The sequence below is a fragment of the Schistocerca americana genome, chromosome 5, assembly GCF_021461395.2.
Source record: "Schistocerca americana isolate TAMUIC-IGC-003095 chromosome 5, iqSchAmer2.1, whole genome shotgun sequence".
NCBI classification, from domain to species: domain Eukaryota; kingdom Metazoa; phylum Arthropoda; class Insecta; order Orthoptera; family Acrididae; genus Schistocerca; species Schistocerca americana.
In genome coordinates this window covers 407,327,887-407,332,916 of record NC_060123.1, presented here as the reverse complement: position 1 = coordinate 407,332,916, position 5,030 = coordinate 407,327,887, and positions in this window count along the sequence as shown.

Genomic DNA, 5,030 nt, shown 5'->3' with positions numbered 1-5,030 from the left:
GTCTGGAAACTGAAAGGTCACGGGATCGAATCACAGTCGGATTTTCTCAGTCTGCGTTTTACCTACCCTTCATTTCTCAATGACGTGAAGAGTCACCAGAAACGACACGTGGTTTGGATTCCACGTTAAAACGTAGCTCCCCTTTCTCCGGCTAGATAACGGGGGCAGGTTAGGGACAGGCAAGTCACCGAAATTGCGTCCAATTGGAAGACTTCACCTGGTCACTGAGACACACGAAACTGTTATTAAGCGAGCAGCAAATCCTTCACTGATATTTCAACTCTCTTAAGCTACCCAGTCTACTGTTAGTGATGTGATTGTGGAGTGGAAACGTGAAGGAAGAACCACAGCTAAAACAAGACCAGGAAGATCTCATGTACTGACTGGCACGGACCGCCGAGCATTGCGTACGGTGGCTGCGAAAACTTGCATTAAATCAGTAGAAGGAATTCTTCCTGAGTTCCCTAATACTACGACCTATCCAGTTAGCACATTGTTTGAGTACAGGGAATTTAAAGAATAGGGTAAGGTGGTCGAGCAGCTCCTCATACGCCACACACTTCGGTTGTCAACGTTAAGCGGTGCTTGGTTCAAATGGCTCTGAGCACCATGGGACTTTACATCTGAGGTCATCAGTCCCCTAGACTTAGAACTATTTAAACCTAACTACCCTAAGGACATCTCACACATCCATGCCCGAGGCAGGATTCGATCCTGAGACCGTAGCAGTCACGCGGGTCCAGACTTAAGCGCCTAGAACCGCTCGGCCACAACGGCCGGCTAAGCGGTGCTTGAAGTAGTGTAAAGAGCGACGCCATTGGACAGTGAGTGACCGGATACTAGTGATATGAACTAACGATTTAGTCTATAACCTGTGGCAGTCCGATGTGATTGTTTGGGTTTGGTGAATGCTTGGAGACCGTCGCTTGTTATGTTTGGTTTGTGGGGCGCTCAACTGCGCGGATATCAGCGTCCGTACAAATCCCCAACCTTTGCTCAGTCCAATCTCGCCACTTTCATGAATTATGATGAAATGACGAGGACACAACAAACACACATTCACCTAGAGGCAGGTGAAATTCCTGACCCCGCCGGGAATCGAACCCGGAACCCCGTAGTCGGAAAGCGAGAACGCGACCGCGAGACCACGAGCTGCGGACACTTGTTGTGAGTATTGCCGACAGTGAAGTACGGATGTGGTGTTATTACGGTATGGGGGAGTCCTTGTGGTTAGGGTGTTTTCTCCTTATTGAGCTTAAAAATGCTGAATGCAGATTGACACGCTCACTTTTTACAGTATTGTGTGATGTCAACAGTAGCGGAACAGTTCTGAGCGTTTATGTCAGCATAACAGTGCCTCCAGTCATTAAGCAACACCAGTGAGGCAATGGTTTGTGGTCTATGACATTGCTGTAATGGAATGACTTGCCCAGGGCCCCGACCTGAGCCCAATGGAACTCTTCTGGTATGAGTTATAAGGTCCACTTCGCTCCACACCCCTGCGTCCAAAATCATAGGCCGGCCGGTGTGGCCGTGCGGTTCTAGGCGCTTCAGTCTGGAACCGCGTGACCGCTACGGTCGCAGGTTCGAATCCTGCCTCGGGCATGGATGTGTGTGATGTCCTTAGGTTAGTTAGGTTTAAGTAGTTCTAAGTTCTAGGGGACTGATGACCATAGATGTTAAGTCCCATAGTGCTCAGAGCCCTCCAAAATCATTATGTTCTCTGGTTTCGGCTCTTGAGGAAGAGTTGGCTGTCATGTACCCGCAGAGATTCAGGCACCTTATTGAAAATGTCTCCGCAGCGGAGATCACGCCGGCAAAAAGGTGAAGCGTGGACACAGACAGACAGACAGACAGACACACACACACACACACACACACACACACACACACACACACACACACACACACACACACACACACATTATATATATATAATCCATAAGATTTACATCTGCCTAAAATTGATTTGGTTATTTCTCACTGATAGATGGCGCCACATGTTTCGCTGCGTGAACCAGCGCAACGAAAGTGTGAAAAGCGTACTTTCCGTTTGTTGTTTTGCTTGTTGGTGAGGCTTTACGATACTTGGCAATCAAAAATGAAAACATCATCGCGTTAGTGTTGCGAGCAATGCGACTGTGAACTGTGTGTTATTCCACGTTTTGAATCCTATCGTATAGAATTATTGCAATGTGTGCCTTTCATGTATTTTTAATGTAGAGTCTCATATGAGAATAAACAGACTAAGAAGCGATGAAGGTTAAATAAAAAATGAGGCCGTGTGTGTGTGTGTGTGTGTGTGTGTGTGTGTGTGTGTGTGTGGTGGAGGTGGGGGGGGGGGGTGTTGAAGGGGGATGGGGAAGGGGGCAGAAGCGCCAAGTCACGCATACACTATTTACGTCGCTCGATCTAGGTCCACCTCATCGTTATAGCTTTCGAAAGCCGATACCTCCACATACGTATACCTCTCGTGCCTCGCCAAAAATCACTTAGGGGAGTGTCGGTTGATTCATTTGCAGAGCACACTGCTTATTTCCTTTATCATCCTCGTAAAATAAGAGGACCTGCTCCTTTTTCTTGCCTTGCCAGCGGTATATTACGTCCGCTCAGGTCACGGAGATTGGCATCAACGCGTGATTCTTTCGAACGTTTCGTAACTGACACCACATGTCACGAACCGTGGTCTCAGTTATTATGAATAATGAACGAACACCATGAAGTTCACTATTTCTCTGATTAAGGTACAGTTAGTCAACAGTGGTAATTTTCATGTAATTCATACCACTGTTGAACTGCACCTTCCGGCGTCAGATCTGAAGATCACCTACTGGGCAGAGCGAAACCAATTGCCATTAGTAATAAAAATAGTTATGCAGACGGTATCTCTTCATCCAGTTGAAAACATGACAGTTGAACGACCGAGTATATCAACCCTCATATGAGGTGATGTATCCAGTTTGCCAGTTGGCCATCGTCATGGCAGGTGTTCCAGGTGTTCTCGTGTGGAGATGTCTGAAATTGGGACACTGACAGTCTCTCACTGGTGAACAAAATGGGAAACATACTGGCCTATCACGTGAATCCGTTTATTCGTCTACAGCAGTTTACAGTCGATCATCTACAGGTATTTGGGGCTACACTCAGCAAGCCACCGTGTGGTGAGTGGTGGAGGGATCTGTACCTTGAACTAAATGTGTCATACCTCTAGAACGCCATCGGTATAGTTAAACAGGAACAATACAATGCCATAAGAGTGCTACTTTACCTCCCGATGCACGTCACCTAAACCGTATTGAGCTTATCGGGGACACCAGTAAAGAAAGTAGTGAGAATTACTTTTGAACGATTCATCCGGTACAAATTATTTGCAGGTCATAAAAAGTGAAAGAAGAACGTCCTCATTAATGAGATCGCCGGCGACAAACTTTTGATTGAAGCAGTGACTCAGCACTTAGTCCTTCGAAATAGAAGCAAATCGTAAGCGATACTCATGATCCGAGAGGACTGTTTTGATTTTGTAGAACCTACAGCAGTAAGCGAACCACTCACTTTTTCCCATCGGCAAACAGATCACGCATTAGCATGACGTAGCGGAATGTGTATTTTAGCCACTCAGAGATATACTCAGCGTTACGCTTCGATCGTCAGCGATAGTGGGGGGACTCGGCAGAATCGAGTCGCTCGCAGATTACTCTGGCCGTGCTGGGGAAGTCTTGCGTAAATAGAAGGGAGGCAGTCGATTTTATTAATCCGGCTAATGGCATTACGAGAGCCGAGGGAAGGGAAGCCCCTTGCGTAAGCGGACGGCAGACCCCTCCAGCCATATCGCGCACACAACCCTCGCGCCCTTCTTCCTCCTCCTCCTCCTCCTCCTCCTCCTCCATTACCTTCGTGTACTCAACAACGGGTTGCGGCTCAGACTGCAAGTGAATGCACTCTTAGCAATTACAGAGAAATGTGTAAATCCAAGCGCACTCCATCGCATTCCGCAGGTTAAATGAGGTGGAATGTTTGCGTCAACCTCTGACAATACCCAATTACCGGGAAATGTTGGTCTGATCCTCTCTACATTTACTAATCATCATCATCATCATCATCATCATCATCATCACCACCACCACCACCACCACCACCACCCATCATCATCATCATCATCATCATCATCTCAATAATAATAAGTTTTGTCGTACGCATTCTGAACGTTGAAACTGTTTGGTGAAACCTAACAATTTCTTTTGCTAAGTCGCATCGCGATTTGTTTATTTACGTTTAGTTTACAGTAGGTTCAAAACGGCTCTGAGCACTATGGGACTTAACTTCTTAGGTCATCAGCCACCTAGAACTTAGAACTAATTAAACCTAACTAACCTAAGGACACCACACTCATCTATGCCCGAGGCAGGATTCGAACCTGCGACGTAGCGGTCGCGCGGTGCCAGACTGTAGCGCCTAGAACCGCTCGGCCACCCCGGCCGGCGTTTACAGTAGGTTTGCTGTATATTAAATATTATGTGTAGTGATAGATAAAGGAATTTTTATATTTAAGCTTTCTACATGTGGTCGACAAAAACAATATATTATTGTAACTGAGGATGGGAGAAAACACAGAACGCGGCTTGGCATAAACCTATTACACAAAAAAGAATGGTATTTGTCCGTTCGTCTTCTGTGGGCTCCTACTTCATTTCTCCGTTTACGCTGAAACTGATGAGTTTCGTGCTCACGCCCGGCAATGATTTCTGTAGGGGTAAGAACCACCTACCAACCATCGTGGTTGGGGGTGAAAAGGGGGAAAAACAGAAGCTTAACGTCTGGAGCAATATCAATCACATTTTGTATATACATGATTTATACAATTATTTGTACAAAAATATTGTGTAGTCATATACCAGAGCCACACTTAGAGGTTGACGTGGGGGTGAGAAGAAGTGACATGTAAAAATAGCCGATAACGACCAGCACTAGTATCAATTCTATCACTTTCGTAGGTAACTTATTAGTGAAAATCACGATGACGGTTCACCTTA